The sequence below is a fragment of the Oxyura jamaicensis genome, chromosome 7 (genome assembly GCF_011077185.1).
Source record: "Oxyura jamaicensis isolate SHBP4307 breed ruddy duck chromosome 7, BPBGC_Ojam_1.0, whole genome shotgun sequence".
In the NCBI taxonomy this organism is placed as follows: domain Eukaryota; kingdom Metazoa; phylum Chordata; class Aves; order Anseriformes; family Anatidae; genus Oxyura; species Oxyura jamaicensis.
In genome coordinates, this window is record NC_048899.1 from 5,919,543 (window position 1) to 5,940,007 (window position 20,465).

Sequence of the window (20,465 nt, forward strand, 5' to 3'; positions counted from 1 at the left end):
TTTCTAAGAGGGCCAGGGGCCAGCTGAACAGAAGGACCCAAGGCCAGCAGGTTGCAGTCACACCACTCAGGAGCATCATTTCCAGTTGTTACAGGCAGCTGGCAGCTCAGGTTAAACATTCATACCAAAAGGAAAATGCATCACCACCAACCTGGCTGCCTTGTAGTTTGAGGGAACTACATGTATGTCATTCTATTGGAAAAAGGTACAATTTCAACCCTGTACAAAATACTTCTGTACTTTCTCTGAAAAAAAGTCACAAGTCTACAGAGGTATTAGCCTTCCTTAATTTTACAAATATGAATCTCTTGAAATCATGAACTTAACTCTTGTAGCCTTTTTATACACATTTCAGCATTTTGCTACAGCAATAGAGAGCAATCATGTCCCAAAAGTTCACGCTGTATACATTTACTGACTACAGCAGACATTTGCAAATATTTTACATAGGGGAAAAAAAAGTCTCATCCAAGCGGTCCAAAAAAAGAGCTCCAGCACTAAACTCAGCTGCAGTTTTGCCACCAGCATCAATATCACCACCTTTGCCTTTCAGGCTGTCAAAGTGAAAAGAGACAGAGAAACAAGAGTCCATCAGCCTGGTCCCACCAACTCCTTGCCTGCCCAAAGTTTTGCTCTACAGAGCAGAGAAGCCTTGGCCATGCCGTGGCAGAGGCATGCAATACAAAGAACAGCACAAGGAAGATAGGAAAGAAAAAGCAAGTGCAAACAGTTTAGACATCCCAAGAGACAGAGTAGAAGTAGAACTGTAGGCACCTTTTTTATTATCAGGATTTATTTAAATCCTAAAGCTAAATTAGTGTTTCCCCATGCTATTTCACATGTCCAGATCTAAGCAAAAGATGATTGCAGAGGGCTGAACAGAAGCACCGAGTTATTTTGCTGCGGCAATATTGCAACAACTGCTAAAGAAATGAGAGAGGGCAGCTTTGCTATGTTGGTGCCAAGCTACTTCTGTAAGTGAAACACAGCAACCAATTTAAACCCTGAACTTCTGCAGCAAATTCCTCCTAGTGTCAGATGAAAATGCAGTTATGGTTTTAACTATCTTCAAATGCATTTTCTGTACACTATGCTTTGTTTCTCTGGCCCAGTTCACACAATCCTAAATTAAAAGAGATTTTGTATTAAACTTAGGCAGTGATAGGATCCCAAGTTTTTGTTTGTTTGGTGAACTTCTTTCAATAGAATCAAATAAAAATAATAAACTACTAAAATATGCGATTACAGCAGAAACTCTAGAAAATGGGGAGCTACTAAAGGTGTAATTCCTCCTGCTGGTGCAACTACTCCTAATGAAGTCAGAAGGACCATCTCCTTGATCTGATGGGGGCTGGGGGGCTGATTCTGCCTTCAAACACTTGAAATTAGCTTGTACTTTTCATATCTGCCACTGATTTTAATGATGAGCAGACCAATTAATTTCAAACGAGGTGTGAATGCTCGGCTTGAGAAAAACAAAAACCAACAGCTGACTTAATAAAAAAATTGTGTGCTTTCATAAACACAGCACAAACTTCTGCCCTTTCTTCTCTCACCTTAAGAAATAATAATAATAATAATAAAAAAACACACACACAAACCTGTTTCTAGTCGTCCCCCGTCCCCCCCCCCCCTTTTTCTTTTCTGGCAGAACTACATCTACATTAGTGGGCAGTGGGCATACCTGCATTAGTAGCTCAGTTTGCAAAGTGTGTGCTTCTGAATATCCTAACTGCTCTCATTTATGATGTTTTTATTCACACACTGGAGAAGGCTTGGAGCACACAAGTGATGCTGGAAGATGAACTCCAGGACTTGCCTAATAGCACTCCAACTGCTCACGGCCTTCCAGTCTGCTGAAGCAGAGGAGGGCAAGCATGAAGAAAAAACCCTGGAAGTCCATACCCTGTGCACACATGGTTTGTGCTGCTCTTGCTCTACAGAGCTGCTTCCTTTGTCCCTCATTACTTGCTAAAGCAGACATAGCCATCATATGGCGAGGAAACTGTGTGCACATTTGTGCTTAACAGAATGGTTGCACACAAGCACATATTACCAAAAAAAGTATATTCTTGTCTTGCTTTATCGCCTAATACACTAGAAAGGACACAGTATGTAGTTAAGTACATTAAAAACATAATTATCCAATGTGTACCTTATTATTAGAGGGTAAAATTCTGATTCTGGAAACAGCGCAGTTTCTTCGACAGACAGTAATGGCTCTATCTACATTAAAAGGAAATGACACAGCAAGATGAATGCATTGAGTGATGCAGTCAGCATAAATATGTACCCTAGGCAGATGAGGAACTTTGCTTCCAACTAGATTTATTCGGATTCCCTAGACCCAACACACCTTTCAAAGCTATGCAAGGGCCAGTCCCTTGTTTGCTATGAACATACTTCTGGGTAGGCTCACGGAGGGCAGTTGAATTTTCTCCAAGAGGAATCCAGTTCACGAGCCCCAGCACTGCCGTGCACATCAAACCAACATGAGGTAAAGGGGAAAAGACCACTGACTTTGAAACTATAGTATCTCTGTAATGAATTAAAATATAGGCACAGGCCAACTACTTCTGCAGAACTTAAGCCAGCTCATTGCAGCTTGGATGGCTCAAACAGGCAATACCTTTAAGAAGGCGGCATTTGTCAGCTGTCCTCTTTCTTGTCCATTCCCATAAGCAATGTAAGGTGATTCAAATTAGTTTAGTGCAGAAGGAAAGAAAGCTAAGCTGAATCAATTTACCCAGCATTTCTCAGACTAAAAGCACGCTCAGATATCGTGCAGCCAAGCCAAGGTAATGTGATCTTTCTTACATCCCCATGATTAACTGAAATATTCTCTACTTATTGCCGTAAGAGACATAAGTGGGTCTTTTCTGGCTTCCATTCATTGTTATTGAACAGTGAAGACAATGTGGAGATGGTGAGAAACTAGAGCAATCTCCAGGTTAGTCAGCAGGTCAGAAAAGCATAAATTATCCAAAGGCACTATACTAACATCACAATAAACAGCAATACCTGATTCAGCCACTACTGTTCAGTTAAAGCAGAACACACAAGATAGCTCATTTGTTGTATATTTTATTAGTGGAACAGCAATATATGACCGTATTTTAAAATGTTCCTTACCGACAACTTGCAATAGGTTGTCCTGAACACCTAAGGTGAGTGAGATGTGCTGTTTGACTCCGGAAGAGTGAGATGGGAACCACTGATATGTGTCTAGGTCTCATCATGAGACTCGACAAGTCTGATGATAAACAAGTCTTTCAGAGACTAAAACCATAAGCTCGACAGTTACAGGATTGAATGCATGAATGAATGTACTGTGGGATTCATTTTATTTACCCCTGAAATGCAGGTAATGTTAAAGGAAACAATAGATTTACAGCATGCCTCAGAAAATGAAATATTACAATTAAAACTAACATTTAAAATAGTTTAAATAAGTAAAATATACATGACATAAGCAGGAACCTTTCCAGAAAACTACTTTTTGTTCATGTGAACAGAGTCGGGAGTTCTCTGTTAAACATTGTGTCAGAAAACCTTACGATTGCTCCCTGCCTAGCAATTTGAGCACATTAAATTATTATTCTACATGCTCAATACAGTGTAAGGAAGCCATTTCTTTTGTGGTATCTGACACCTTTAAACAATTAACATATTTCAGTACAGGCTGCATTTCAAGGCAGTAAGTAGACCTAAGTATAAAATAATCAAGAGGTATCTTTCCTATAAATGGACTGGCTGTAACATTAAAGATAGTAACTTCATTGCATAAGGAACCCCTCCACTTTACCCTGAAAGATTTTGATCTTTAAATATTTCAAAAAGTTGCTTTTTCAGGCCTCAAGTGGCAGTAAATATATTTTTAAAGATGCTACCTCTTCACTGAATGCCTCACTAAGTGGCTTTTTTGAGCAAAATAGCCCCTTTCCAGCTGTTTAGTTTTTCTGCACATTTGGAGCATCAACTTGATGAACAGCTCATGTGGGTGCCCAGCTCTTTACAGCTGACCACTTCCCGTGTATATATATATCAATAAACACATGCTTGTGGATGCACAGGGAGCACACAGTTACCGAGTTATTAGAGTATTTGGTTATTATGGACACTAGAGAGACTGTTCTTCTGGGAGATGAGCTGGGGAAAAGAGAAGGGAAACTCTTCAAGAAAGCCTCGATGAGGTTTGACAGGAGTCAAAAGTTCTCACAGTCTCGTTTTAAACAAGCCTGCATGCCTTTCAGAAAACATGTTTAAGCAATATTAATTTTTCAGTATACACTTTTTGAACATCTACTTGTGAGCTATGTAAGTCAAAAAACAAGTACAACAGAAGGAGCAATTTGCAGCAGAGCTTGCTACATACTGGAGCAAGGTTCATACTGCCATGGGTCCTTTGGATCTGCTCAAGAAATGTCCAGAGTTGCAGACTTCTATTTAAAGTCTATTTTTCTGCCAATATGAATGTTGCCCTCTTCCAGCTACCAAAAGTTGAACCTGTCTTAGCATTTTTAGCACTACTGTCTAATGCTTCCATATGCTTCCTTCTTTGTTACCAGACAAATCCCCCTCAACTTCCCCCCTCTCTCCTTCAAGATCACTTTTTCATTACTTTTTGACATCTTTTTGTTCTGAAAAGCAGCTCAGGTCTTTCTTAAATATCTGAAGGTAAATTCACATCGGATTTAAATGTTCAGCACCATGATGAAAGAGCATTTAAAACAAGACTCAAGCTTTGCCATTGTCCCCTTGTCCAAGAAAATGCAAGAACATAAGAATTTTATTGCAAGAAAACTTTAGAAGAGATCTCTTCATTTTCATAGGACTACAGCCTGTTTACTCAGCTCTACCTGAGTAAACACAGCCTTCACCATGGTGCTTGCATTATGAAAGGAATGGTGCCCATCAAAATGCATTTTATATAGATGCGCACACATGCATGTACGTATACACCACACTCATCTTAGTGTCCTGCCAGTTTTTGGCAAAAGAAATAAAATAACCATGCGATCACTTAGAAATACAAACTTCTGACTTCTGTTTATTCAGGCTTTAAGAAGACTTTTCACACTTGTAACTGCTCCCAAGAACAAATGCAGTATTACAAGCAGAGAAAGAGAGTATCATAAACCATTTTTACCATTTCTCATCTGCACTAAATACAAAAATTGTGTGTTTCCCAAATCAACTAAATGCCAGCTGCAACGATATCATTAAATCCATAGTAAATCTAACAAATTAATGAGGAAAGCAATTAAGGCTGTATTACAGACCTTATTCTTACTACACAATCAAAAATGCTTCTTTACATTTAACAAAGAAAAAATGTCAAAACAAAAGCTCAGAGCTTGAATTCTCATTTTCTGATTGACCAAACGGAGTTAATCTATTTCTCAAATGGCACAGTTTTTTGAGAAGGAACTTGCAAAGATCTGTGATATGAAATGGAACAAAGATCAAAAAATAATTAAAAAAATATGAAAGTAGAGGCAGAAAGGAAAAATATGAAAAAAAAGAGGAATTAGGGGAAAAAAAAAGGCAGCAGCGGCATGAGACAGAGACTGTGGTAGAGAGCTGTATTTACCAAATCATCATTCGTTTACAAGTAATGTAGTAGGCAAACCCTCCCCTCAGCTGATGGATATAAAAGAAATGAACATGGGTAAAGAAAAAGGCAGCAAGAAAGATAGTACTAAATGTAAGTGTATGGTTATAAATTTATATGATGTCAAGGAAAATTAAATCACTAAATCTGTAAACTTTCTTTAACTCTCAAATCCAGGGCTTTGTCATCAAAATGATCGCTTACAAGACAATCCCAGCACCCCCAGGATTTTCTTTTATTTTTTAAGTGTTTAGCCACACATATTAACTTGTCAGCATGGTATCTGAAAGTTTAATGATGTTTTCCTTCCTTCCTTTCATGGCTGAATTCAGTAGTCTAGTGGGAGGTGAAGGCGACATAGCCGCGCTACCCAAGCTAGCCCCTTAGCCAGGGGCTGCAGCACGCCACTGCCCAGCCAACCTCCCATTTAGCCGTAGTGGTGACACGTACTTGTCTTCTGTGAAGCTCAGTTTCATTCCATCTATATCTGTCATTTTAAAAATCCAGTCTATGAAAAATGATGAAATAACCCAAAGTCCTGGTAGACAGTAAGTGATGACAATGACCATCTGGTCAGAATGGTAAAATTTAGAATGCGGAATTGTGCAACTGCTCAAGAACCAACAGTGAGATCCAAGTTCAACACAAAGCTGATATTTCCAAATATTTGCAGTGAAAGGAGCAAATTTGGCAATGTTTTTTCACGAAGAACCTCAGTGGATTCAGGTCATCTCGCTAAACTGAAAACACACATACGGAGGGTCAGCTGGAGTGGGCTGGGAGGTCGAAGAGCCAGGACAGAGGATAGAAGCCTCCACCGAGGTTCAGTTGGCATGGAGCAAGGTGACAGCAAAATGAGTCAGTGCTATCCAAGCCAGTTAGATTTTCCACAGACGAGGGAAAAAAGAGGGGAGGATAAGACAATGATTTAAAGGGGTCAGAAATAGAACGGTTATGTCTCTGTGTAGAAATGCTTCATATTAATTTCTGTTCCTTCACAAGGGAAGAACATATATATACACTCAATGGATTACATGTAAAGTTGAGCAATTAATAGCGGAAAAGAAATTCATTTGTCAGCTCCTGACAAGGATTTCACTGTTCTTACAAAATACAAACAAGTCTATCTTACAAGTGTTATAAAAGGGGATTCACCTAAGCACCTTCCTGAGAAATGGAAAGTTGTATTTGATATATCAAAGGCAGCACAAGTTGCAGCACAAGAAAAGACTCCAGGAAAATAAATAAATAAATAAATAGATAAACAAAGCATAGCCAAACACTGCATTAGCAGCAAGGTATTTGAGGCATGGAGGAGGGAAATAGGGAAGGGATATAAATAGGATAAAGTGAGCAGTCCCAGTGATGTTAATGAGACTATGTATAGAATAAGCACGTCACTATAAACACAGACCACATGATCCACCCTCGTATATCCATACATTAAGGAACCTTTATAGCAATATCCAGGATATTCTTATAGTTTCCATTTTTATGTGGACTACTGGGAACCATTTTGATAGATACGTATTGTAATGCTGGAGTGAGTTCAAAAACAAAACCAAAAAAAAGCCTCAGTATAATCAAGACTAAAGGAATTGGTGTGTGAGGGAAGAAGAAAATAGCAAAGCGTTCCAAACTTGGAAAAGATGCAAGTAATGCAGATTCTTACAGCTTATAAATATGTGAAGGATGTAACCAGCAAGGAGGGATGGTAATTAGTCAGGACAAAATGAGCTTAGCTTTAATTAATGAAAGGGAAACAATTGCAAAAATAATACGTGTATCAGGAGATGCTTTTTTTTTTTTAATTATAGAAAAGTGCAACAACAGTTATTTTAAAGCATAAAGCATCCTACATAGATGTGCACATCAGGTCATTTTACATGGCATGCAGTGGTAATCTAGACCTCTGTAACGGTGCAGTCATGACCCTACCAGATGGCTGCTAACACGAGTTGACCAAAGAGCCTTCTACGACCTCTTGCTTTGAACGACAAACCTTCTGTTCACAGCCAAACTGCACAACAGGTGTGCATGGAAGTACAACTATTCCGAGTACTTATGACTATTCATTTGAATGAAAAATTTGAAGTGCTTACGGCAAATAAACACACCTCTGAAGTGATATTACCATTCTGATGGACCATATGGCTTCAGTGTATTTACACAGCAGTTAGCTCCTTGAAGCCTTTTTCAGGTGAGCCGTGACGGAAGAGATGCATTGGGCTCGTAAGGCACGTTTGGGTGGGAGGTGCAACTGCGAGCTGCCCACCCCACCCAAGCTTCACCACCATATTTAAGGAGGTGTTTCCTTGAGAATTCCTGTATTCTTTCCCAGCCCAAGACAAAAATCTGTCACCAAAAGTTGGTGTAGCTGGCAACAAATTATGTAAAATTCCCTGAGAGACTGTTGCCAACAAAAGGAGCAGTTGCTGTTCTAGAGGTCGATGTTTCATTTACTAAAACCCCATCCATCTGCTAACAGCACTGAGCTCCCTCAAAAATTCTCCTGTCTCACGGGGAAAGTCAGATCTGCTCCGCAATACCCCACAAGCAAACAAGAAATATCACTGAATAATATGCATCACTAACTTCTTGTAACACCCGTCCTATTACTTTCAGGGACAGCAGGAGAGCCTTTGAAGGAACGGGGGATTGAGTAGTTCTTCTTTGTAGGTGGCTGCCATATTAATATTTGTTACTTTCTGTCCCTGTTTCACTGAGTTATGTCGTGAAACAGAAATACAGTTATATTAACCCTATTGTAATCCTGACATTTCTTGGAAAACATGGCCTATTAGTAATTAATCTTAGAACTGGAGGTAATATAGTGCTCTCCACTTCACTGACAGCACTACTCATCGTGCATTTATAGCTAATACAAGGACCCTTGACAGGGGAGAGAGAACTAGGCAAATGCGGTAGCAACTGCGAAAATGAGATAAAAGCTACTGACTTTGTACCCTATAATTCACCAAAAGCTTTCTTCCTTTTTCCTAGAGTTAAACACATACTTTAAGAGACAAAAGGTCCATTTTTTCCCTCTCAATGCACACATGTGAGACTCATTAATGTTAATTGGATTTATGAATGCCCACTGAAAAGGGATGAAATTGTAAAGATTTCACATTTGCAGGGAAACAATCAGAGGAACAATTTCTTGTGTGTCTAACTGATGAAGAGATGAGGAAATAATGGATGAGTCATTTTACATTATGATTCAAAATTCCTAAAATAGATTAGATGAAAACACTGATTTCTGCATGGGTCATATTAATGTAAAGGAATCTTTCTAAGAATCTGATTTGAACCTTCAAGTGTATCTGTGTATTACCTAACTCTGAGAATAAATCATGGTCTCTGAATTGTAATTATACAGATTTGTAGCAGTAATTCAATCTGGCAGGTGTAAAACACAAGTGTAATTTCCTCTATCCCCCCTGTAGTCTTCAAAGAGACACTGAACTTGAGCCATTTGATAATTTATTCCATATTGTAGCTTTCACATTTATTATGCATCAAACTTCTGATAGATCTTTTCGGAAGGTGATTATATATGGCTCCGGTTACTCTACTGATTTCAAAATAAATCCAACATTCATTTACCCAGCCTGCAGTGGCCAAAAACTTCAAAGTAAGCTCAAAACTTCTGCTATTTGTGATGGGGGTGGGGAAGAATAAACAGCCTTCATGTAGACAGACTTGCTCTACGGGGACTTCAAAGCTGGTCTTCTCCCATGGAATGAATTGGAAGCTGTCTGTTTGTATTAAATAGCTCCTTCTTACAAAAAAGAGATTGCCACTTTCAAAGAGGGAGAAGCTGTGCTTTGGCACTGCCTCTCCCTCAGAATCATTATTTACTTTGAGTAAATCATGGGCTACAAGAAGTTAGTACAATGCTGCATCGCTGTGTTAAAGAAGAGGTCTGAATATAGGGAAAACATAAATACATATGTATATATTTTATACATGTAAATATGTAGATAAAATAAAGACAACCCGCAACCACCCCATTCCCACTGTATGACGGGGTGCAAAATACCCAGCCAATTTCCTGGAGATACTCAAACCATGGAAGCATACACTATCCATCCCTCAGCTCTGCGGGCTGAAGGGTAGAAGCTTTACGGCTTTTTCATTAATTTCTGCTCTGCCAAAATCTGCAACTCCAGTAAGACAGGAAAAACTGCACCTGGTTACTGCACACTGAGCGAAAGGGTCAGCACAGGAACGTTCCTAATGCTTTCCTAGACCCCCAGCCCCGCCTAGCAGACTGACCTACATTGGGAGAAGAATGGGATCAATAGATAAAGGAATAGAGTGCAATCCTTAAAACTTCTTTATGCTTCCTACTTCAAAAGCACATAAAGCCTTCCCTCCCCCCTTTAAAAACCACTGGAGAAGAATACTCTCTGTTGTAGGACTTGGAAAGCATACGAGGCTCAGCACAGATCACTGCTTCCCAGACTTCTTTGCCGAGACACTGAAGGCATCTGCCCATGAAGAGTATCTCTGGATGAATGATAGTGGATTTCCTCATCTCTGTCAATGCCAATCAGCATACAATAGAAAATGCTCCGTTTGATCTATCTTGCCTCTGCACAATGCTGTTCTACTGAAAACAAATCAACTCCTTTATCGGTAATCCTCTTGGGTGCCTTTTAAAAGCCTTTCCAAATTAAGATTATACTCGCCAGCATTTTTTAATATGAAAAAGTGTAATCAATAAAATACTGCTGATAACTCAGATGATTTGCAGGGGGGGGAAATTAAATATGAATTAGTTTGGAAGAATTCCGAGTCCATCATCTTTCTTAATTATAAATTGGGTCACTGGCTATGAATTGCATGACTCAGCTCAGGAATGCCTAAAAAGAAATCATCAGTAGATTGAACAGTTGCATTTGATTTATTTCTTAGAGCTAAAACAAGCACTATATTTTGGACCTCTGATCACTTAGGAGGTCCCCAGAGAAAGCTGGAGATGTCGCTCCTGTCAGCTACCCGTCATCTGGGATGAGGGGAGACGAGAGTGCCCAGTGATCCTGAAAAGCTGTGAGCAGAACGTGACAGTGACATGCCCGGCTCCCCAAGGAACCTCCTTACTGCAGAGTAAATGAAAAGCCACTCTGCTACAGACTGAACACAGACTGATACCATGACTGAGGCTGGGAGGGACGTTCAGTCCCATGCTGTCCTTAGAGCACAGCTAAGCAGATTAGGGTTGCTTGCTCAAGCTCTCAGCACCCCCAAGGATGGAAATCCCACAGCCTCTCTGCAGTTTGACCACCCTCAGACTGATTTTTTTCCCTGTGTAGCTGATCACAACTTCCAGTGTTCCCACACATGCCCACTGCCTCCCACCACACAACTCTGAGAGGCATCTGCCTTAGCAAAACACCCCAAATCTCTCAAGTTCCTCAAGGAACAGAGCAGATGGCACTGGCACGACGAAGATGCTGGAAGTGATACGCAAAACTTTGCCACTGAGCTCCAGGTACTCTCCGTTGCTGATTTCATCTCATCATCAACTACTGTAATTTGTTTGCTGTCCTTGGTATCTTCTCCTTTCCTCTGTATGAAACTACTTGGGTATTTGTGTTACCTTCCCATACCTAGTTGTGGTTTCCCCTCCACCACAAGTGCACCAAAAAGGTCTGCTCTGCAGGTCCACCCTGGGCAGCCCGTAGCTGCCAACACAGTGCTACAGCTACCACATTTCAGCAGACTTCTTCCAATTCTGGAACCTTGACACCTTCGTACCCACGAGCACTTACAGGTGTTTCATAAAGAAGCTCAAGGACTTCTGACATCCTGTTGGTAGCAAGCTCTCTGCTCACCAGGCATGAGTATTACAGCTCCATAAACCCCCAGAAGTATTCCTTTAAAACTCTTTTAATCTTTTTGTAATCCTTAATTCTACCTCCTAGTTCACTTATTTGCCAAACACACAGCTGCCGGATGATTTAGAGGCTCATTTGCACAGCAGAAGGGCAAGCAAATATTATCCTGATTTTTCTCCCTGCTGAATGTTTTTTTTTTCCCTCAAAATTCACTATCAGAAAATGAGTATCACTATTAGAAAAGTCTATGCAAAGAGCCAGCAAGATCCAAATCTATTCAGCAGAGGATTCTGTTAACCTGAGAATATTCTAAAACATCAACTACATTTTTAAGAAAGAATAAGCTGCATGAAAGGCTCTTTAAAGTGCAGTGTCTATCAAAAATCTGTTTGATTCATTTAAAGTTGTTTACTGCTCATGTAAAAGAACATAATGTTCTTCCTGTAATTACATTAAGTCTCACTTTTAAGCAAACTGAAACTTTTTTTAAAAAAATAAAGAACATTTTGTAAAAATACAATGTTTTGATAAAAAAAAAAAAATGGATGCTATGGTCTAGCGTGCTGTGCTGTGAGTAAAAGCAGAGTAAAAAAAGTAAAAGCTTTTGGCTTTAAAGATGTAGGCTCAGGTGGTTTTCACTGACTGCTTGGCCAACCCTCTGTATACATCCAAACCCCACGCAGACCAAGGATTGTCCCCCAGTTTTTTTCTCCAGACATTGTATGAAATTCCACTTCCTGAAGCAGCAGGCACCATGCTAGCCATTAATGGGTATTGGGGCCTCCTGGTACAGGCACTCAGCAGAAATGAAATACTTGGGAACGGCAGCTATTTAAACAGATACCCTAAAAGAGCAATTACATTCCGCAGTGTAAATCCATTTATAAGTGTATTTACTCTAACTTTATGGACACCTACACAGAGTAAAAGAATTTTATTATAATTATTTTTTAAATTACAGTCTCAGACGCATTGATTCATATTAGCTGTGGAAGGATGTTATCAGTAAGCTGGAAAGGAGGCAGTTTTCCTATTCCAGGAAACTTATCTCTAATAGGTGAAGAGACAAATTCTACCAGACATTTTGCAATAAAAGAGTTTTAAGAGGAAGACCTGGCCAAGACCTGACCAACATAAGTAAAGTGACTAAATGTGAGACGTGAGAAATGTACAACTTAAATATTGGAGCTGGGCTGGGCCCCAGAGCCTGATCAGTTGCCATTTGCGGAAAGAAGAGTCTCTAAAAAATATCACAGAAAAAAAAAAAAAAGTCATTTTAAAGAAATGCAAATGAGCATGGTCAGACAAAAAGCCTGACCAGTCTAAATTACGTTCCTAAGTCTTTTGTACAAACTGAGAATACTGATGAGAGACTGAAAAAATCTCTCCCGGTTCCTCAAGCTAAATCTAACCATTTTCCAAGGCATTTTTTAAGAATCTCAGGTGACCCCCCTGGTTGCTGTCAGGACAGCAATGCCAGGCTGGGGATCCGGTGTTGTTCCCCAGGCCTTACTTGAGGATTTGCTCCCACAGCAGTGGGAGAAGAAATGGCATTTCCTTCCTGACAGCTCTCTGTATAGCCACGGGGTGGGAACCTGCATGGAAAATATTTGGAAATTTGCTCTTGAACTAATATATAAACAGGGTTGCATGGGAATTCATGTCCACACACAATTCGGATTCTTGGAAAAAACATTCTCTGCCAAGGGCAAAAAGAAACCCTCTGCCGAGCCCATGCCCCTGCCACAGTCAGTCCTCAGAGGAAGGGAACTGCAAATACATTTTAACAAAATAAATTAATTACAGTAGGAGTTTACAATTCCAGCTCCCTCATGCCTCCAGGCAGTTTCTTATCTGTACTGGAAAAACAAGGTTAAACATGACAAATATTGTGCCTCCTTGTGAGTAAATGTTGTTTTGTTTACCTTTTTTTTTTTTTTAAACAACATCATGCTACAGCTCATCATATAACCATCTCTCAAGGACGCTGGAGGAAGAGCATTTGTTCTCTCTCCAAAAGCTTGTGGAGAAATAAAAGGCTCTGACTAGTGCTTGTTCATAGCAATTGGCCCAACACAGCCAAATTAGGAAGGCTCGCTGCCTCTCCCATGTGCACATGTGAATAACAAGTGAGCAAAAATAAAAAGCAGCTCAGTTTCTTTTGCCATCAGGGTATGCTGAAGAGTCTTTGCAATAACTAAGGCTGCCATCCTTATTAACTCTATTAAGATGCTACGTAACAGAAAATACCATGGATTGGTTTTGTGGGGTTATCCAGCCCATTCCTGCATCCCAAGATGCATCTATTCAACAGCGCTGGTTTCTGCAGACGCTCCTTGTTCCTGCTGGCGTGCCTAAGTGCCATGCAGAAAAGGAAATATTTCAATTGTCACCAGGTAGGGGCATCCAAGACCTTGCAGACACTTGGCCAAAAGCCCTGCTCGAAAACCCACTGTGCTAAACTAAGACTACTTCTGATTTCGGTGTCCTCCAGATCTGCTCCTCAGTGTAAGCCATTTTTTCAGCGGCAAATCCCTCCTGGCAGCAAAGTCAGAAGAGCAACCTGTTTCCCCCGCCTACAGAAGAGGTGAGACTTTCAGAGTTGCAACCTGCACGTTGAGAAAGTTCAGTAGGACAGTTTCAGAAGCCTAACAAATCCAAAAATACAATTGGCTTTGAATATACAGGAACCAACTTGCTGTTTTCCACTCAGCGTATTAGAGCAGCGTGTTAACATTAATATTCTGTGTCTCTGAGCTGCAAAATCACTACGGACATTTGCATCAGAAAATATTCAAGGCAAAGGCCCTCCTCAGACTTACTCTTTAAGGCCTTGATCTGGAAAAAAGAACTGAACAAGTGTACTAATTTAACCATGGTAATAGGCTAATTAGATTCCACAGCATACCGATGTGTTTGAAGTTTACCATGCATTTAATAAGCTTTTACAGTACAAAAGCTCAGTTGTAACTCTCGTTGAATCAGACACAGTCTAAGTTTAAATCTGCTGCACATCAGACCCCAGCTCCTACTAGGTTTTGGGCCAGACCCTGCACTTGTACAAAGTCTGATGTAGATGACAGTGCAGAGCACACACTGCACTTACAAAATAAAGCAGAATGACTCACGGCAAGAGCAACCGCTGCAGGTCAGCACCTTCCTCTACTTTGAATACTGTTCATATAAAGCAACCTTGATTTTGAAAACAGTAAAACAAGAATAGCAAGAGTATTTTATACTCAGTGCACGAGACTTGTGACCTCTCCGAGTTGCTTTGGAGAAGCACTTAAGTTAATAATAACCTCCTGTTCACTCAGCTGGCTGAACTGATCCTGTTGATGCTCAGAACCGGTGCTCTTACCTACAGCCTTACACAGCGCAAGGAGTCACTTGCATTCACACAAATTAATGCGAGAAGTAGAATAAAGATACAATTTTACTATTACTTCAATTTTATTACATTATTTTCTCAGTAGTTTTCAAATATTTTAATGACATTGATTAAGTATTAAAATTAAATTAGATAGACTTGTATTTACTTTTAACATTTTTTTAACAGTTTCAGCTTCTCTCACAGAAAAGACGTGAACATTTTCACATTCTACGCTCAGCTCTTGAGCACAGCAAAGTACCAAAGCCATTAACATTTCCACAAGACACAAGCTATAGAAGTAACAGGTGATTTTTCTTGTCCTGCTCCACCAGACTTCACTATGTGGCTTTTTTTTTTTTTTTTTTTTTTTGCAGGTCACCTTGCCACCTAACTTCTCATTCAGCTGCTAGAGCCATACCCCAGGTAAGGCCGTGACTCTGCTGGTACTCCGCTGGCACAAGCCTGGAGGGGCACACTGCATTTGGCACCACTGACTGCTCACAACTGCTGCATACAAATACCCATTTACATGATGTTCAGTTCAGAATGCCCAAATGCTCCCTTTCAGATGATGAGGATGCAAGCCCACATTTAAGGGTTGGCTGTACAGCATCCCAGCCAGCTACTGCCCCACCTCCAGCTCCTGTCTTTGCAGTTGCTCAGATACTTACTGTTCACGGTATGGGAGCTCTCTCCATATACACATAAATAAATACATTCTCATAAAATACACGTCCACCACCACGTGTTTACTTTAGTGGATCTGGAAATACATCAGTATTCCACAAAATGTAAAAGCCAACAGACAGCCTGAACAACAAATGGCATTTTCAGAATACGCTGGTGTAATCGATTCCTGAACCCCATCGAGTTTTTAAAAAAGCATAACTAAAGCCTAGAACTTAAATATATGTATTGTGTACAATCTGTTTACATCTTTATAACCCAGTGTACATCTTTATAACGAAAATGTATGCACGTGTGTGCGTGCAGACATACACAGAGAGTGGACAAGCATGTTACTATTATACAACATAATGGATTTCTGCGTTCATTTGAAACTCCAGCCCTTGGACCACGTGCTTAACAGGAAAGTTTTTATCTTACCCCCTTTCTATCAGCATCAACAAGACTGACTTAAAACTGGACTTGGAGCAGCCACTGATACCATCCAAAGGTCTAACTCTTTCACGGACCCCTTTGGGCTTACTGCTTCTGATCGCCAACAGAGAAAATGTCCAATTAAAAATTATGAACGAGCCCTCCACGGCCAGTTCTCCATCGCTGTAAACCTATCTTTTGGTTTATATTCTGAAAGACGTTTTACAGATTTAGCAAATCACCCGTGGCTGTGACTCCAAACAACCGATTTCTCCCTCCGGAGAGCTGTTCTTTCACACAAGTTTCAATACTTTTGAGATTATAAACTGCAAGACAGCACCACAGCAAGGAAGATGAATTACAATGAAAGACTAGTGTCATTTGACCTCTATAACACAAGGCATAAAGAAGCACACGCTACGCCTATGAAAACTTTAGGAGATCCATGGACAAAAGGAAGAGATGTAGCAAGTGGCAAGGTATATAAACTGCTACTGCTAAGGAAAGGAGACCTGGGAAAAGCTTCAAAGTCCCCGAGTGTGAAGCCTGACAATAAATGGCCAAGCAATCAGGCCTGCATTCATTGCTGAAACACCAAGGCATGAGCATTATTACATAAATGCATGGAAAGAGCGTCAGAGCTCTGTTTGCCTTTGTTGCGTTTTACTGACTCGCATCATAAGTCGTGAGTTTCTTCCTCAAAACACGTCTGCCACATGACAGAGCGATCTGTTTGTGCAGACCAACAAAACCAACCACAGCATCTTTCCTTGGGAGCTGATACGACTGCGAGTACTCCAGTGGCAGATTAGCTATCATTATGAGATTGCACCTATTTGAAAACTGTTTCAGATGGCAGAAGATGCCATAGGGAAAATAAAGCCTTATTCAAGAGCCCAGATACCACCAATTTCATTTAATGAAACTCCCACATTTTCTGAAGAAATTTTATAAGTTTGGATGCAGTTATTCCACATCTGTTGAGCGTCTTTCACGTCAATTCGTAATCCCTGTTTATTTTCCTGGTACGAAGAATGGATTGTAACTGAGTAATGTGCCCTTCGCACACCGAGCAGTTATTCAGGCCCATTAGGGAACACACACGGCAAAGCTGTACCATCAGCTAGCCAAGACCATACCGAGATGTGCATTCCTTCCTTTTGGCCGACCATCTCACTCAAGGCTCATTCACAAGCGTTTTTTTCTTATTAAATAAAAGAAGTGCATCTCAAAGTAGCCCATTTTCCTCAGACTGCCTAAATCCACTCTGATTTGTTCCTTCTCGTACCTTCGTTCCATGCTCCACTTTTCCCTACATGCCTTCTCGACTGACAGAGCTGTGGCCTTCCCCTTCATCATAACTTCATCCCTCACTCACTTCTTTCCGTCTCCTGAACAACCGTGTCTCAAATACCTGCACTCTGTAGGCACTAGGCAAGAATTGAGGAAAGGACATGCCTGTCAATAAGGAATAGAAGCACAGCTGTACCCTCCTTTTTGCCAAAAAGGAGCCCTCCAGTCCTCTCCATTGAGAACTGTGAGGACTGTTCTCCACATTCCCCACCTCCATGGGGAAGTTGTGCCCCTCTCACCCCCCTTCCCCTGACTAAGGCTTGGGCAGAAGGGTGCTGGCTCCTGCTCCCCTGCCCAACCAAAGGACCAGGGCTCTCAGGGTCATTAATGGGAGATCTGTGCAGAGTTTCACTCCCACCCCCCCTTCTCTTTTCCTCATTTTTTATTAAACCAAAATAGAAAGCACAAAGCTTTGTGCTTCGTGTTCCCTACCTGGGGAGCAGGAGCTTGTAGCTCTTTCTTCCTGTTACCTTGTGGGAGCTTTGAACCAAAACTTTTTAAAGCTTTAAATGACTTTAAATCTGTGTGAAACAGAACACAGCCAAAGGGCAACCACACAAGGGTCATCTGCAGGGACAAACAATCAGGAAAAAGTGCTTCTCAGTGTCCTCTCGTGGAGAGCAGGGCAGAACAAAGCAGGTCCAGGTGAATCCCCGACCAGCAGGACAGTAGGCAAGAGCCCCAAGGACCTTCCTCTCTCAAAAACTCCTGAGCTTGGATTTTGCAGACAGGCTAACATTAAACCATCTCAAAACCAGAAACTGGATTCAACTTTGTCAGGGTGATGCAAAAGCACAGTTGCTGTCGAACATTTCAGGGCAGTACCTGGGGGGACAAACTGAAAACCCAACTTCATCAGCTGACTAGGAGCAGCGCTTTCCCAACTTGCTGCAAAACTACCAGAGCACACAGAGTCTTGATACTTTCTAGAGTACAGAGTCAGAGCTCTCCAAAAGGAGCAAAGCTAAGCAAATACGCCAAGTTTTGCACAGAGGCAATTCCATGGTGTGTAAACAAAGGCTGTTTTCAGGTCCTCCCCAGTGTATGAGGGTGCGGGGATTTTCAGAAAGCGTGGATTAGGAGCACAGATGAATACAGACAAAAAGCCTGAAAGCAACTTGGGGAGATGTGCCCAAGTCAGAGCTGCTCTGAAAAATTTCTGGTGCTTAGATTTACAAATTAGAGGTTCTCCTAAGCTTACTCTAGGATGGAAGATACCAAGAGCATGTTAAAAATGCTGTATTCCTATCAGAACTTCCAAAATTGTGCTCTACTTTGTATTAATACAGATTTTCATCTTTGTAAGGCTGAAAGCCTCTGAAAAGATTTAACGTTTGATTTTCCAATAGCAGCTGTCTGAAACCTACTTTGGTGCCTCAGGGCTGTTAGTTAGAGCTACCAAACCATGCCACGTTGCAACTCAGCCTTTTTACCTGCTTGATATTAGAAATCACCCAAACACAAATAAACCCTGATGTCTGCCTTTATCTTATAGCCAGGGACTTTATCTTATAGCCAGGGACTCCGTTATGCTGTCAACGGAGCAGGCATCAAGAGTCCTCCCCTTCCAGCCCACCGAGAACTTTGCCAGTTACACCGCTCGCTGCCCACAGCACAAGCTTTAAAGGCAAGGTTTCTAACAGCCAAGCCATAATCAGTGCTATCTATTCCCCCACAAACATCTATTCTCCCTCACAGCAAAGCAGGGTTGAGTTAGATTTCTTTCCAGGGTGTTTCAAAGCCTATGCAATATGCTTATTTGAAGTTTAAGATAACACCAGCCTTACTTTGATCACTAGTGTTTGCACCAAAACATACAAATCTGGACTTCTGGACTGCTTCCTGATACCAAGAAAAAAAAAAGAAAAAAAGAAAAAGAAAACATTACAAAGCAAGAACCAAACACTACTGAAACAGGACCCACGAGGAACTGCAGCACGATACACAGTCCCAAAGTTACACCGGAGCATTCTCAGCCTTGCCAAATGCATCTCACTGAAATTGTTCTGTAGAAAGAAGACAATGTATTGTGCAATTCTTTTAAGCGTACCAGGTTTTGCAACGGTAACAGGGAGATATTACAAACATATTGCCATCTCATGGATGCTACAAATATTTGTTTAAAATTCCGAGAATGTACGTCCTCACAGAGAAATGTGCGGAATCCACAGCAAAGAGAACTGCTGTAAGATTTACAGCATGAAAGCAGGAACTTTACACTTGGAACGGTCCAAAAATCTGCCTCCGATTCTCTCGTAGTAGTTACTATTTTTATGACTTGGCTCAGCCTTGCTTTAATCTCTTTATTTAGGAAGAAATTGCAAGCTTGCCAACTCTAGCAAAACGTTAAGCACTTCAGTAAATTCGTGGACAAAGGTCGTGCATTCGAGGGAAGAAGCGGGTGGGGAGCGAGCCCCGCTCCATCCTCTGCGAGGGGGGTTTAGGAGCGGGGCAGGGTGCGGTGGGCAGCACGGCTCAGCCCCGCACCATGCTGCAGACCCCTGCCCACCCTATTCGGCCATGCTAGTGCCTTGCTGGGCAGCAGGGCTCGGGCAGCGTGGGGCTGAGGCCTTCAATACTTGCCCTGTCCAGGTCGGTACCGGCTGCGAGGCAGCAAAGCCCGCAGGTGCAAGGACAGCCGAGCACGCACAGAGCCAGGATGCTCGAGCATCCGCGTGGACTTCACGGAGTTACCGAGCCAGGTTGTCAGAACTGATCAACTCCATCCAAACCCAGGGTTTGTTTTAAAAAAGCACTCAGCAGCCCACCAAGCAGGCAGCCAACCAACCAGCCAGCACAAACGCCTCTCGCTTCTGCAGCTGCCTGCGAGCAAGCGAATCCTCCTGCCCAAGTAAGTGTGCAAGTTTCAGCTGCCGCTTGCCTCGCCGCGCACAACGGGACCTCCAGCTGCCCCCAGCACCCGGAGAGCTGGTGGCCCCCTGGAGACCCTCGCCCAGCTGCCCCCAGCCCCTCCTGGACTCCACGGCAGGGGCTGTAACCCCCCGCCCAGGTTGGGGTGCCCATTCCCAGCGTTTCTAGGGCTGGGCTGTAAATGCTCGGCCCCGCAAAGGGGAGCCCCGGTGGCTCGCAGGGGGGAAGCAGCACCCGCGGAACCCCCCCGGGGGCGCGGAGTGCTCAGCCCCGGCCCCGCCGCACGCCTATTTGCATACCGAAACAT

The 20,465-nt window shown here is 41.8% G+C and overlaps 1 protein-coding gene across 3 annotated transcripts in view; it reads right to left on the minus strand.

The window, feature by feature from the left end:
- ZNF804A (zinc finger protein 804A) overlaps window positions 1-20,465 on the minus strand; it is a 213,772-nt gene that overhangs the window by 131,240 nt on the left and 62,067 nt on the right. The gene's annotated exons all lie outside the window — the stretch shown is intronic.